At 41.3% G+C, this 16,365-nt stretch overlaps 1 protein-coding gene across 3 annotated transcripts in view; it reads left to right on the top strand.

Moving 5' to 3' along the window:
- Positions 1-16,365, top strand: part of TNFSF4 (TNF superfamily member 4) — a 251,601-nt gene that overhangs the window by 101,010 nt on the left and 134,226 nt on the right. For all 3 annotated transcript variants that reach the window (XM_027767977.1, XM_006142344.3, XM_027767978.1), the window contains one exon: positions 7,333-7,426. The gene's annotated coding sequence lies outside the window, so the exon portion shown is untranslated. The remainder of the gene's footprint in view (positions 1-7,332; positions 7,427-16,365) is intronic.

The raw sequence follows: 16,365 nt of genomic DNA on the forward strand, positions 1-16,365 counted from the left end.
AGGGAAAAAGTTCTCAAGAGACATGCACATGTACACACGGGGAGAGGAGAAAGAGAAAGGGGAAAAGTAGGAGAGAAGAGAGAAATGGTGGATCAACTTGACATTTAAATGTAGAACTTCTGTTTACAACACATATAACTGACAAATAGTTGTATTCAGAATAAATAACTCACATAATTAATAAAACTCACAAGAGACTTGAACAAGGCACTTAACAGAAGAGGATATCCAAAGTCTAATAACATTGAGGTGCTCAACTTTATTATTCAGCAGAGTACTCAGATTAAATCATAACAATAATTAAAAAAACCCTACTATATACTCACAGGAATGGCTAAAATTAGAAATATAAACAACTGCAATCTTTGGTAAAGAATGAGGTACAGGGGCCAGTAGACGTGTAATGGTTACATCACTGGACTCCCACGTAGTGAACTGTAGTTTGAGTCCTAGACCCAGGGGCTTAAAACTCACGCCCGGTGCATGTGTGTGTGTGCCCAAGATCCCAAGAGAAGAATGGAGGAGAAGGGATTGCGCCATGGCTATCTTCCCTGGGAGTGTTGAGTTCTTGCTTTCTGTCTCTCTGTCTCTCCAGTGAGTACACGTGTCCTATAGCAAAAATCTCTCTCTAAAAAAAAAAAAAAAAAAAAAAAAAAATTGAGGTGCAAAGAGAACTATAATACACTGATAATCAGAGTGAACAACTATGTTAGAAAGTAGTAAGTTCTGGGGACCAGCAGTTAGTATAATTGCTATGTCGCTGGACTCCCACGTAGTCCACCGCGGTTAGCATCCTGGACCCAGTGGCTTAAAACTCACGCTGGGCGCATGTGCGTATGTGCGTGCCCAAGATCCTGAGAGGAGAATGGAGGAGAAGGGATTGTGGTGTGGCCATCCCCCTTGGGGGGTGATTTCTCGCTTTCTGTCTCTCTGTCTCTCTCTGTCTGTCTGGCGAGTGCACACGCCCTATAGCGAAAATCTGTCCAAAAAAAAAAAAATAGTAAGTTCTAAAATTGAATGTATTTTGTCCAGCAGTTCTAGAGTGAGTTCATGTGTACCAAAAGGCTGTCTAAGAATGCTAATAATAGCATCATTTTTAATAGTTCAAACTAGAAACAACTGAATGTTTATCAATAGTTTAGTGGATAAGTAAACTTTGGTATATCCACACAATTGCACACTAAACAACAAAGAAAATGAACAAATAACTGCTGTGAGTAGCAACATGGATGAATTTAATAAATATAATATTAGTCAGAAGAAGTGAGGAAGGAAGGCTGAGAAAAGGAGATAAAATAAAGAAAGGAGCTTAAGAATTGAGTAACTTGAAGACTAGGAACAATCATATCTTAGTGAAAGCATGGCAAAAGGCTATGTACTGAAAATCCCGTTTAATAACAAGTAAGTTGATTCTGACACGGCGATATGTGCCTATTTTCACAGCTCCTTGGTAGGCTGAGGCAGGGGGATTGCAAGTTTGAGGCTGGACTGGGCAACAGAGGAGACTATTTCTAAAAAAGAAAACAAAAACAAAAAAACCAAAAAAACAGGTAAACTACAGTTTCCAACTTCTGGGTCTATGCATATACAATCTCCTCCACTGAATCTCGAAGTCTATGGACTTTGCCTATTGTCTTATTTAGAGCCGCCTACATAAAATGTCACTTAAGCAATTTATTCTAGAATTTAGTAACAAAGTAAGTCATTTCAGAGAAACGTTTTGTGTGTGCTCTTCTGATATTGAGCTTAGTGACAGATTAGTAATCTGCTCACCTTTAATTTTTGGTCTAGTGGTCAAGAATCACATTTCAAGATGATTCACTGCAATTTTGTTCACCCAAATGGTTCCTCTATCTGCTTTTTCTTTTTCTTGTTTTCTATTAAAAGACAATATAGTTTAATGGAAAGAGTATGGGCTTTGCCACTAGGCAGTTGGGGGCTGAATGCACTAAGGGAGTAGTCTTCGGGTAGTTATCTTTGAGCCTTAGTGTTGTTTATCTTTTATTCTTTTAAAGTATTTATTTTTGAGAAAGAGAGAGATAAGAGAGGCAGGCACCCCATCAGGGTCTTTCTGCTGTGACACTCGCACCAGCCCAGTCCCAGCCAGCTCAGATCATGAGCAGGTGCATGCACCCGGAGTACGCGGACAAGTCTCGAGACTCCAGCAGAGGACTTTTCCCATGTGGTCATGTGTTATCAGTGCACACCTCCTGGCACCCTTAGTTTCATTTTTTTGTAAAACGAGCACAATCATGTACACTTTTAAGGTCTGTAAAGAACACAGGAGATAATTTTTGAACTTTAATTTTGAAATAATTTCAACCTTACAGAAGATTATAAAAACTTCCATATATACTTTGCTCAGATTGATCAAGTGCTGCCATTTTCCCATTCTTCCTCTTTCTCGGTCCAGATCTAGACCCTATATATATATAATTTTTCTCCCAAACCACTTCAAAGTAAGTTTTAAAATAATGTCTCATGTCTAAATACTTTAAATATTTTAATATTTCTTGAGAACCAAAGTTGTTATTTTATGTGACTATAATATGATTATCAAATTCAGAAAAAATAGATTCACCACTATTGTCTCATATAGAGTTAATATTCCAATTTTTCTTTTCCTTTTTTTTTTTTAAGAGAGATTTTTGCTATAAGGTGCACACACTCACTGAAAAGACAGAGAGATATAAAGTGACAAATCACCCCCTAGAGATGGCCACGCTGCAATCCCTTCTCCTCCATTCCCCTCTCAGGTTCCTGGGCATGCACGCACACGTATCCAGCATGAGTTTAAGCTGCTGGGTCCAGGAGACAAATCGTGGTCGACTGTGTGAGAGTTCATAAACATTATGCCATCTGCTGATCCCAATATTCTGATTTTTCTAATTGTCCATAGTAGAAAACTTCCCCCTGATCCAGTATTGAATCCAGGTTCCTGCATTGCATTTAGCTGTTTAATTTCTGTCATTCCCTTAAATTTGTAACAGTTCTTCGGCCTTCCTTTGTCACTCATGCCATTGTCATATTTGAAGACTAGAAGCCAATTGTTTTGTACACGGTCCCTGAATCTGGGTTTGGCAGCTATTTCCTCATGATTAGACTTAGGTTATACATTCTTAGCAGGCATATTACCTTAATTCTGTTTTGCTTTTCTCATTATGTCAACTTATATAACTTGATAAAACCTGGTATAAAGTAGATAGCTAAAATGTCTCATCTTATTGTTTTATCTTTTAGGGTGAACAATTCTCATTTCTGAGAAAATGTAGGGAATGAATTAATTTAATAAATTACAATATAAAACAAACATTTAATGTGTGGGTGTATTTATCATAAAGTTGATGATAAAACCTGAAACAGAAGTTGCCTACAACTGACCATTCATCTTTTTTTTTTTTTGGAGAGGTTTTTGCTATAGGGTGCATGCGCTCGCCAGACAGACCGAGAGAGACAGAGAGACAGAAAGCGAGAAATCACCCTCCAGGAGGGTTGGCCATGCCACAATCCCTTCTCCTCCATTCTCTTCTCAGGATTTTGGGCACGCACGCACACATGCCCGGCGTGAGTTTTAAGCTACCGGGTCCAGGATGCAAACCACAGTCAACTACATGGGAGTCCAGCGACATAGCCATTATGCTAACTGCTGGTCCCTACAACTGACCATTCTAAGAAGCAATTCATAAGCAGTATTCTCAGACTCAGTGAGGATGCTTCAAGTGAACCTCTTAGTTCTTCACGTGTCTCCTGGAGGAGAAGGGCTGTAGAGACTGTTACCTGACACACGGTTACAAAGTCAAAGATGAAAGGCCATAGCCTGCTCTCTGTTGACTTGTGGCAGAGTGAGGGAGGGGGCTTGTTTGGAATCCATCATAACTTCTGTGCTTAGCGTGACAAAGGATTCTTGAATTTCCAATGAGCCTGTGGGGCCCCACAGGAGGGAATCATTATTGGGTTATTTTGAATGGGACTCTACACAAGAGGACCCAGCCCAGTAGAGTGGGCCACAAGAAACCAGGGCTTAAAGGGAAGTTGTAAGAGACTATCTGGAGGAGGCATATTGCATGTCAAAGAAACTATAGGCAAGATGGAGGTCATCTCTGAAAAAGCCACAAAACCACTTCAGAAAAGAAAGAATTGACATTTAGAACAAACCTCACAGAGAGGACACCTACACCAGATGGTGACTGTACTATGAAATAATACCTTAATTTACCCTAACCTCTTTTCACTCACCTCACTTCAATCCCTGAAAGGTCCCAAAGCTTCAGGTAAGAAGTAACTCAGAGGAACAAGAGCTAGAGAGACATATCTCATTACAGAGAGATTCACCTATCATTACAGGCTTCTAAGCCTTAAGTAGGCCAGAGTTCAATAAGGAAGAACTTAAACTTGATGAAAATAATTTTATTTACTTTACTATTCTGGATTTTTCAATACCTGGAAAAAGAGATCATTAGATTTCACTGAGTCTTAGATGCTAGTTAATTATGAGATGCTCATTATTTATTTTTTTTTGGAGAGGTTTTTTCGCTATAGGGTGCGTGCGCTCGCCAGACAGACAGAGAGAGACATAGAGACAGAAAGCGAGAAATCACCCCCCCAGGGGGGATGGTCATGCCGCAATCCCTTCTCCTCCATTCTCCTCTCGGGATCTTGGGCACGTACGCACACGCGCCCGGCGTGAGTTTTAAGCCACCGGGTCCGGGACGTGAACTGCGGTCGACTACGTGGGAGTCCAGCGACATAGCCATTACGCTAACTGCTGGTTCCCGAGATGCTCATTATTTTGTTTAAAGTCTTTTTTTTTTTTTTTTTTTTTGCTATAGGACACATGTGCTTACTGGAGAGACAGAGAGAGACAGAAAGGAAGAAATCCGCCCCCCCAGGGGGGATAGCCATGCTATAATCCCTTCTCCTTCATTTGCCTGCCAAAATTTAGGGCATGCACACACATGCACCTGGTGTGATTTTAAGCTGCCCAGTCTGGGACTCAAACTGTGGCAACTACATAGGAGTTCAGTGACATTACCATTATGCCATCTGCTAGTCCCTGTTTAAAGTCTTTTTAAAAAGAGCTTATTTATCTAGTCCATGAATGAGAAAGAGGGAGAGAGAGATAGAGGGACCCTGATAGGATTCTGATACCATAATCCATCCCCAAGTGAAGACAGCCTGAATCATGGGCATACCTGTACCCAGTGTAAGCATGGAAGTCTCCTTGCAAACTGGCAACCTTCCCATGTGGGTCTGCTTTGCGAAGTGCTGCATTGTACTGCTTCACTACCATTAGGCCCCAGATCTTCCATTACATTTTTTTTTTTTTTTAGACGTTTTTGCTATTGGGCACGTGCACATGCCAGAAAGACAGAGAGAAACAGAGAGACAGAAAGCAAGAAATCACCCCACCAGGGGATGGCCACCCCCCAATTCCTTCTCCTCCATTCTCTCGGGATCTTAGGCATGCATGCACATGCACCCAACATGAGTTTAAGCCACCGGGTCCAGGACTCGAACTATGGTTGACTACATGGGAGTCCCGTGACATAGTCATTACACCATCTATTGGTCCCAGATCTTCCATTACTTTTAAATATCGCTATGAGAGGAAAACAAATCCCCTTTCAATTATGATTATAAGATACCATGGAGATTTAGATTTTAGAAATGCGTTGCTGAAATGGAAAAATATGTTTATTTTAGAGTTGGTGAACAAATTCTGTTATCTGAGAGTGATTGGAAAAGCCATGGGATCTACCTGAGATTTCATCCAGAGGAAGCTAAGAGAATTGATATGGAAGTTTTGTTCGATTGTTTGCTTTTAAGTTTTTTTTTTTTTTTTTGCTATAGAGTGTGTGTACTTGCTGGAGAGAGTCAGAGAGACAAAGAAAGGGAAAGTGAGAAATCATCCCCAAGGGGGATAGCCATACTGCAATCTCTTCTCCTCCAATCTTCTCTTGGGATGTTGGGCACACATACATATGCGCCTGATGTGATTTTCAAGTTGCCCGGTCTGGGGCTCAAACCATGGTGGCCATGTGGGAGTCCAGCGCCTTAACCACTAAACCACCTACTGACCCCAGTATAAAAGTTTTAAAGAGGAACAGTGGTGATAAAAGGTAAAATTCCTTCTCGCTTGGATCTTATTGTGTCCAACTGATCTATTGCCTTCAGGAGAAAATCCAAGTTCTTTTGCCTGGCTTTTAAAAACTCATAGCACTGTCATGATGCAAAACTATGGTAATTTCTCTGGCCACAGGATATTATTTTGAATCTCATGTAATAAATAACTACTTTTCACAAGTTCCATAGAAGCAGAAGCTACCATAGACTTTACCTGGAGATTTTTTTTTGTTGTTCTAGAAATGAATATTTATTTCATACCAAAATTCCTTACATGCACAGAATTAGTGGACCAAGTGACCAATGCTTCTGGGAAACAAAGAAATAACTGTTTTCACACCTGCCTAGTAGAAACGGAGAAAACTTTATGAGTAGTTGACTCTGGGCAAGAGACTGAAAGAGAACTGGTGGAGGTAATATTCTCTCTTCTGAAAATATTACTGAATTAAATTTTTAAACACAGAAAAAGAATAATTATATTCACTATTGAAAAAGAAAAGATTGATTTATATTATTGACCTGGAACACTGTCTATCAAATGGAGTGGAAAAAGTGGTTAGAGAACAGTATGCAGAGAACGATCTCACTTGAGAAGTTTACATGAACAAATACTGTAAAAGCTCTATATCACATTCTAATAATGATAGCTTCTGGGGAAGGGGCTTATGAAAGGAGTTTGTGATATTCTTTTTACCAGTACCTGGTGGCTTAAACTCACTCTGGGCGCATGTGCATGCATGCTCAAAATCTCAAGAGGAGAATGGAGAAGAAGGGATTTTGGCGTGGCCATCCCCCCTGGGGCATGATTTCTTACTTTCTGTCTGTCTCTCTAGTGAGCACATGTGCCCTATGGAAAAAGTTTCTTTCTAAAAAAAAAAAAAAATTTGGGGTCAGCAGATGATGTGGTGGCTAAGATATTGGATCTCACATGGCTGACTCTGTGGTTCAAGTCTGGGCCTGGCAGTTCGAAAAATATGCTGGGCTTGTGTGCATGTGTGGCCAAAATCCTGAGAGGAGAAAGGAGGAGAAGGGATTGTGGCCATCCCTTCTAGGGTAGGGGTGACTTCTCACTTTCCCTCTCTCTATGTGTCTCTCTAACTTTCTCTGGTGAGTACATGTACCTTATAGCAAAACAAAGTTAAAACATTTTTTTTCTCTTCATAGCATGCTTATTTTTTCTCAAATGTCTTGCTCTTGATCTTTTCTTAGAAGTCACATGGTAAAATGAAGAGCATGGAGCTGGAAGTCAGAGGGACTGAGCTCCCACCCTGCGGTCTTCAACTTCCTAGTGGTCCACCTGCGGGTGAGTCATTACCTTAAACCCTCTGGACTTCAGTTTTCTTGCCTATAAAGTGGGAATGAGAGTAATTGAGAGGATCATAGGAGATAAAGTGATAGTTCGATAAATAGCAGCATCTTGAAAATTTGCTGGTTTACCCTCGTCGTTCTCCTGTTCCTCTTTCTCTATACTGTCTATTCTCAGTATCTTGTTCTATAAAACAAAAAATGAAAATCATTCTGACCCTTCTGCACTTTAGAGGGTCACTTTGTCAGACTCAGGTAGGAAATGCATATTAAGGCATGTTTTAAAGGGTCCTGTAGTAAGGCTACCTACCTTTGTGTTTTGCGCATGGTGGCCCGGGGATTTATCTGTCAGAATGCACATTATCCTTCCCATTTTATAGAGTGGGACATGGTTCGAGAAGCTGTGATTGACACATGGTCTCAGAGCACTAAGACTCAGGATTCTGTATTATTAAAGGCCATTATTATAGGCTATTTCTCTTCTGAAAATGAAATATTCCAAATATTTTGGTTTTTCTTAAGAAATTCCACATATCAACATGGAAAATGACCATGAAAAGCGAATGAATTGTTCAGATTATTTTCTTACTTGAAATTTTGCTATTAACGTTGGATTGAATTATGTGTGCGTTGAGACCATAGGAGCTGGGCACTGTTCAGAAAACAATGGTAAATGAGAAAATCTGGTTTCTGCTTTCGTCTTCAACAGTGTGTTCTCTTTCTCAGTGATTAGACCAGTGTCCAGTACACATCAAGTGCTCAATAGACATCTATTGAATGAATGAGTGAATGAATGAATGAATGAGCCATTCATGCAAAGACCAGGAGTGGTGGTAGAGAGAGTGTTTGAAACTAAAAATGTTTTTGCTTTTATAGTTAATATTAACAGCTACTCTGTTACATTCCTGTTGTTTTCTATCAAAATTTATTTGTTAAAGTTCTATATAAAAATAGTAGTTTCTTTCTCTGCTCAGTTCAGGTGTTATAATTGTATCATAGAAAGTCTTGGTGAAAAGCAAGCTTGAACTTCAACTAGTCTAACAACACTGTTTTCTAAAGACTTAAACATCTAGAAATTAAATTAATTTTATTTTTTAATGACTGGATTTTTTTGGGGGGAGAGATTTCTTTTTTGTTACAGGGCATGTGCACTTGCCAGAGAGACAGAGATAGACAGAAAGTGAGAAATCACCCCCCGGGGGGATGGCCACGCCACAATTCCTTCTCCTCTATTCTCCTCTCAGGATCTTAGGCATGCATGCACACACGCCCGGTGTGAGGTTAAGCCACTGGGTCTGGGACTTGAACCATAATCGACCACATGGGAGTTCAGCGACATAGCCATTACGCTAACTGCTGGTTCGAATGACTGTGGAATTTTGTGGTAAGCATTTAGAGTGAGTAAAACTATAGTCAGATGGCTATCATTTGTTAAGCACACAAATTACATGTTTATCAAGCAGTGTATTAGTTTCCCATAGGAACAACACTGACACAGACATTGTAATCATGACTTTATTAATAAAGCACCTGAAGCTCGCCCAAAATTCATCAACAGCTCAAAATTCATCAACAGCTCAAAATTTCATCAACAGTAAATGGCACACCTGGGGCTAGCAGGTGGCATAATGGTTAAGGTGTTGGACTCCCACATGGCCTACCATAGTTTGAGTCCTGAACCTGGAGGCTTGAAAATCACACTGGGAATGTGTATGGGTGTGCTTAAAATCCCAGGAGGAAAATGGAGGAGAAGGGATTGCGGTGTGGCTTATCCCCCCTGGGAGCTGCTTTCTCACTTTCTCTCTCTGTCTCTGTCCTCTCCAGGTGAGTACACAAGCCCTATGACAAAAATCTTAAAAAAAAAAAAGATAGACCTGGGATTCCAATTCAGATGTGCTCCTCAAAGACTATGCTCCTACCCTCCAAATATGATCAATTCATAGTAAAAACATTTTAGCGACTGATCACAGGAATTATAGCAATTTGGACTGAGTGTTTACTCATTCTAGAATACTGGGAACTATGTTGATTTTGTTTATTTGGTTGGAGGAAGAACACTCCACTCCAGAGTAAGGGGTAGAAAAAAATTAGTTACTTGTGCTTCTATTAACATTTGCAGCATCATTTAATGATCTGCAAAATCCAGTTCCATTTGAACAGTGAGACAGACAGTTGGCTCCCGACAGTTACAGAAAGGGAAACTTAACAGAGACTGTTGGGGAAATCCCTAACCTAAGAAACTCCCTCTGTGACAACAAAGTGCCCCAGGGACCTTTGAGATTCTACTGAGGACTGATAAAGTGCAGTCTCAACACTAGTGGCAGATACTATCGTTCGTGTCTTCTCCGAATGACTGAGGATTTCTGCCTCTGATATTCTTCTCCCCTCTTCCTCATAGGAAGTTCCTAGCTGGAGAAACCCCCAATGTGAGTGCACTACAGATAAAGAATGTGGGGCCATTTGGTCTTCCCCAGGGGTTTTAAAGTTCAACTTTTACTTTTTTTTAATCTATCATCTATCGATTGATCGATCATCTATCTTCTCATTTATCTATCCATCCTTCCCATTTGGAGGAGATGAGGGATTATTATGGATATCATCAGTTAATCCAATAGAGTTTAGGGATTTATGTTCTTTTTTTTTTTTTTTTAGAGCTTTTTGCTATAGGGCGTGTGTGCTCACCAGACAGAGACAGAGAGACAGAAAGCGAGAAATCACCCCCCAGGGGGGATGGCCACGCCGCAATCTCTTCTCCTTAATTCTCCTCTCGGGATCTTGGGCACGTACGCACATGCTCCCGGCGTGAGTTTTAAGCCATCGGTCCGGGATGGGAACCGCGGTCAACTACGTGGGAGTCCAGCGACATAGCCATTACACTAACTGCTGGTCCCAGTTTAGGGATTTATGTTCTTATTAAGCTTGTAAAAAAAAAAAAAAAAAAGAAAAACAAAACCAAGAAAACAAAAAATAACAAACCAGTAAAACATTCCTTTTAAGGATTGGCATAAACCATCCAAAATATATTATGTTTCTTGGAGAATGGGTTTAAACACTATTTAATCCTTTTAGTAGAGGCTCTCCTCATCCTCTCCCGACACTGCCAGGAAACTGCTTACAGTTAATGAAGGTCTCATTCCTCCTATGACCCACCCGTCCTACCCCGCATTGACTTCATACTTTGGGGTAAACTAGAATTCTAATCTGTCTAGTCATTAGAGTATGGCATTCTGCATTCATGATTACAAATTTAGATTATTTCTGAAAAATCACTGTTATAACATCATCACAGAAAAAAAATATACTTCCATCCTTACAAATCAAACAGAGAATACAAAAAGGGCTTATGAGTTTCCTGCTATGGAACTTTTGATATATGCTACATTGGAGTTAGAAATTAGCTATCCAAAACCAGTAGAAAAATATTTCAAGGAAAAAAGAAGAAAACATTCTCAGTTCCCTGAAATTATGTAAATGTCAAGCCTCGATGTCCTGGAGCTAGCCCTTGGGTATTTTCTCCTTACACCTGTATGACATTTCTTTCCTAAATAGATTACTATAATAACCTCTCTGGCCATCAAAGTCTGTGTAATAAGGGGCCAGATGGGCACACCAGTAAAACATGATGCTCTGTGTGGCAATCACATGTAAGAAGGTTCCTAGTTCAAGTCCCAGAGACCTCTATGATTATGCTGGGCATGGGTGTGCCAATGATCCCGTGATGGCTGAAGGCTGGGGGTGGATCACAGTGTCAAAACCCTGCTGGGGGTTCTCTCTCTCTCTCTCACTCTCTCTCTCTCTCTTTACCTCTCTTGCTCATGGAAGGAATTAATAAATGAAAAATTTTAAGGAACCAATGTAATGAAAAAGGAATGATGACATCTACGTTTTACAACTAAAGAATACCTGGCATGTGCAATTCCGGGACTTAACTTTATACCCTATCTCAGCTCTTTCCCAGGCTGTACTCTTGCCTCATAGACTCACCATCCTGCACTGTAATTACCCCTGTGCTTCTCTGCAGCTCTCGCTGGAGCAAGTTCTTTAAAGACAACTCACATGGGGCCAGCTGGTGGCGGTGGTTAAGGCCAAGGACTCCCACTTGACTAAGTGTGATTCACAACCTGGACCTGGTGGCTTGCTTTCCCACTTTCTCTCTCTGTATGTCTCTCTCTGGTGAGCACATGTGCCCTGGATTGCCCCTGGAATCTGAGGGAAGCACAAAGTGAAGTGTAGATGGCCCAGGGAGGAAGGAGGCAAGAGATTGCAATGGGAAGGGATAAGGAAGAAAGGGGGATTTCTCCTGACATGCCGAAGACCATCTTTTCCTACTTCATCCACACAACCTGGTGGAAGTGAATTACAAACAAAAACAGAACCAAATACAAGAGGCAGATCAGTTGAATTATATACATCAAGAAAATTGTTATGTATCTTAGAACATGCTCCTCAGACCTGCAGGTAAAGAGCAATTATTGGGAGGAAAAGAAAACCACCCACTGTATTCGTCTGGTTCTGGGGGTTCTTGGCTACATTATTTATCAGCTCCTTAACACCACTTTGACTCAACCTTTTCATCTGAAAGTAAGTGGGTGTTCATTTCTAAGTCTCTCTTTATCACTCTCTCTCTTTTTGTTGTGGTCGTGATGCTACAGTCTCATTTTTAATCTTTACCCGTGATTAGTCCCTGTCCTGAAAGTAAGTGATCATTCTTCAGGTCAGGGTAGGTTAGCATGGACTTCCCCAGGCCTTGTCCACAGCACTGGAAATGCTTCCTTTGAATTCTTAGCTTTTTCAGCCCTGACGGCGCAGCCTTGGTTTTAGTTTGAAAACTGGAGAAAAAGGTTGTGTGGTCAACTCCAGAGAAGGGTACAGTTGGGTGATTTCTCACCAGAGATATTTCCCAGCTGGTTGGCTACATTGAATTGTTTTCCCTTCTACCCTAGAAGTTTTCTGTTGCATGCTCTGCTCTTCTTCCTCTGACAACCAAGCTACCCATTGTGCTATCCGTCTATTCATTCACTCATCCAGCTATTTATCTCTCCTGGTTAAGAAGTCAACTTGAGCTACATTGCATTTTTTTTTTTTGAGAGATTTTCGCTATAGGGCGTGTGCGCTCGCCAGACAGACAGAGAGAGACATAGAGACAGAGAGCGAGAAATCACCCCCCAGGGGGGATGGTCATGCCGCAATCCCTTCTCCTCCATTCTCCTCTCGGGATCTTGGGCACACACGCACACGCGCCCGGCCTGAGTTGTAAGCCACCGGGTCCGGAACGTGAACCTCGGTCGACTACATGGGAGTCCAGCGACATAGCCATTACGCTAACTGCTGGTTCCCTACATTGCATTTTTTTTTATGGATATGTTTTATTTAGAAACAGATAGGGCCTTTTGGCTCTCTGAGTAGCACCATGGCAGTTGGCAAAAATAAGCCCCTTATGAAAGGTGGCAAGAAGGGAGCCAAGAAGAAAGTGGTTGATCCATTTTATAAAAAAAGGTTGGTATGATGTGAAAGCACTTGCTATGTTCAACATAAGAAGTATTGGGAAGACACTAGTTACCAGGACTCAAGGAACCAAAAATTGCATCTGGTGGTCTTAAGGGCTGTGTATTTGAAGTGAGCCTTGCAGATCTGCAGAATGATGAAGTTGCATTTAGGAAATTCAAACTAATTACTGAGGATGTTCAGGGCAAAAACTGTCTGACTAACTTCCATGGCATGGATCTCACCTATGACAAAATGTGTTCTATGGTCAAAAAATGGTAGATCCGGAACCAGCAGTTAGCATAATGTCTATGTTGCTGGATTCCCATGTAGTTGACTGTGGTTCACGTCCTGGACCCGGTGGCTTAGAACTCACGCCGGGCGCATGTGCGTGCGTGCCCAAGATCCCAAGAGGAGAATGGAGGAGAAGGGATTGTGGTGTGACCATCGCCACTGGAGGGTGATTTCTCGCTTTCTGTCTCTATGTCTCTCTCTGTCTGTCTGGCGAGCGCACGCGCCCTATAGCGAAAACCTCTCAAAAGAAAAAAAAAAAAGAAAGTAAAAAAAAAAAATGGTAGATCATGATTGAAGCTCATGTTGATGTCAAGACTATCGATGGTTATTTGCTTCGTCTCTTCTGTGTTGGGCTTACTAACAAACACAAGAATCAGATACAGAAGACCTCTCATGCCCAGCATCAGCAGGTCCGCCAAATCCGGAAGAAGATGATGGAAATCATGACCTGTGAGGTGCAGAAAAATGACTCAAAAGAAGTGGTCACTAAACTGATTCCAGACAGCACTGGAAAAGACAAAGAAAAGGCTTGCCAATCCATCTATTCTCTCCATGAAGTCTTCGTCATAAAAGAAAATGCTGAAGAAGCCCAAGTTTGAATTGGGAAAACTCATGGAGCTTCATGGTGAAGGTAATAACTCTGGAAAAGCTACTGGGGATGAGACGGGCACCAAAGTTGAATGAGCTGATGGATATGAACCACCAGTCCAAGAATCTTTTAATAGTGACAAGTAAAAAGTCCTATTTGTGACAGTTTCCAGCTGAACATTCTTTTTAAATAACCTGAAAGCTTGGTGAATCAGATACTCTGGTTTGATAATGAAGTTTTTTGACCTATGTATGAGTTTTATTAAATCATTGAAAAGGGGAGAAAAAAAAAAAAAGAAACAGATAGGTACCTGTTTGCATTATGGAACATAAAATTGGTTTATACTCTGTACAAAAATAACACATACTCAAATTCAAGAGTGCTAACATTCACAGTGTTAGCTAAGTGCACATGATGTAGGTGTTTAGTTATTGTTCATCAGCTTCAGGCTTTATCTAAACCAAAAACAGAATCCAAGAGGATCATCAGGGATTACAGGGCAAAGCTCACTGCTGAGTCCCCAGTATCCAGTCACTGCCATTCTAGCGAATTAAGGTTTGCTTTCTAGGCATGTGATGGGACCATAAAGGCTGGATTCCTACACTTAGTGAGCTGGAGGCTCTCTTGCCACCCAGTTCATGATGTTCCCTCTTCAACCCAGAGTTGGCAGCATGATCAATTATCTCTCTATTTTTTAAGGTTTTTGCGATAGGGCATATGTGCTCACAGGTAAGAGAAAGAGAAGGAAAGAGAGAAATCACCCTTTGGAGGGATGGCCATGCCACAATCCTCTCTCCTCCTCAGATTTTGGGCACTCACACACATGGGTTCAGTGTGATTTTCAAGCTGCCAGGTCCAGGATCTGAATTACAGTTGGCCATGTAGGAGTCAAGGGCCTTAACCACTATTCCACCTGCTGGTCTCCTTCTCTCTGGTTTTAACAATAAAAATGGGGAACCTGGAGGGCAGAGAACTTTCACTACCCTATTACTAGGAATAAACCTTAGAGATTGTATCTACCCACTATCAAAAGCTCAATTGAAAAGCTAGAGTAAAGTTATCTAATACTTGGCTTTTTATCATACCAGGTAGCCCACTTCAATAATTGTGAAAAACCAAAAGATATAGAAAATAATTGACCAGCACCACCTGAAAGTATTATCCAGAAAGCTATAGAAAGTAATATAGGTTATACACATTTCTTTATCTTGGTAACCTGACTGCTAAAATCATAGAGTATAATAATTCTAAAAAAAAAAAAAAAAAACCTATCTGTAAGAAAAGGACCAAAAGGACAACATTTGATGTTACACATAAAATATGGGTAAAGCGGGGACTAGCAGATGGTGTAATGGTGACATCACTGGACTCCCACATAGTCCACTGTGGTTCAAGTCTTAGACCTGGCAGCTTAAAACTCATGCTGGGCATAGGGGGCCAGCAGTTAGCGTAATGGCTATGTCACTGAACTCCCATGTAGCTGACCGCGGTTCGAGTCCCAGACCCGGTGCCTTAACCTCAAGCCGGTCGCGTGTGCGTGCATGCTCAAGATCCCAAGAGGAGAATGGAGGAGAAGGGATTGCAGCGTGGCCATCCCCCCTGGGGAGTGATTTCTCACTTTCTATCTCTCTGTCTCTCTCTGTCTGTCTGGCGAGTACACGTGCCCTATAGCAAAAACCTCTAAAAAGAACCCCAAAACTCATGCCAGGCGTGAGTGTGTGTGTGTGTGTGTGTGCGCACGCACTCAAGATCCTGAGAGGAGAATGGAGAAGAAGGGATTGTGGCAGGGCCATACCCTCAGGGATTGATTTCTTGCTTTCTGTCTCTCTGGTGAGCACATGTACCCTATAGCAAAAATCCCTTTTTAAAAAAATGGGTAAAGTGGAGTTAGGAATAGAGGATAATTTCTTCAGCTCTTTCTACATTCCTCTCTTTGGTAAAGAATAGCAGCCTTTTGATCCACGATAGATTTTTAATTTTTTTTAATTGTTTTTTAGAGAGAGATGGGGAGATAAGGAATGAGGTGTGAAGGGTGAAAGGCAGGAAAAGTGAGCAGTGGTTCTCAAACCAAAGACTCCTCTCTGTAGGTCTCTCGTAAATGAGTCTGAGCTCAAGTTCCCCAGGAGACACAGAAAGAAGTCCAGTGGTGAGTGGTTTGTACGCTGAGGGTCCCTGGTAAATTCAGCAGCAGGTGGTTTTTGGAAATCAGTCCATAGATAAGACCACTGCAACCAAGCTTGTAACTATTAATAGCACTGGTATTTAGCTAATGTTCAAAAAAGAAAGGGGGAAAAATCCTCACATATTGGGAGTTTTGAAGCTTTCATATAAAGTGTGCCAAACAATCTTTTTATCTTTGGGTTTCTTTCTCTCTCTCTCTCTCTCTCTTTCTTTCTCTCTTTTTTATAGGGATATTTTTGCTATAGGCTACACACGCTCACCAGAGAGGCAGAGATAGAAAGCAAGAAATCACCCTTTGAGGGGATGGCCGCATCACAATCATCTATCCTCCATTCTCCTCCCAGGATTTTGGGCACACATCAGCACATGCCCAGCAGGACTTTCAATCT

The sequence above is a fragment of the Tupaia chinensis genome, unplaced genomic scaffold, assembly GCF_000334495.1.
Source record: "Tupaia chinensis unplaced genomic scaffold, TupChi_1.0 Scaffold000074_1, whole genome shotgun sequence".
Lineage (NCBI taxonomy): Eukaryota > Metazoa > Chordata > Mammalia > Scandentia > Tupaiidae > Tupaia > Tupaia belangeri.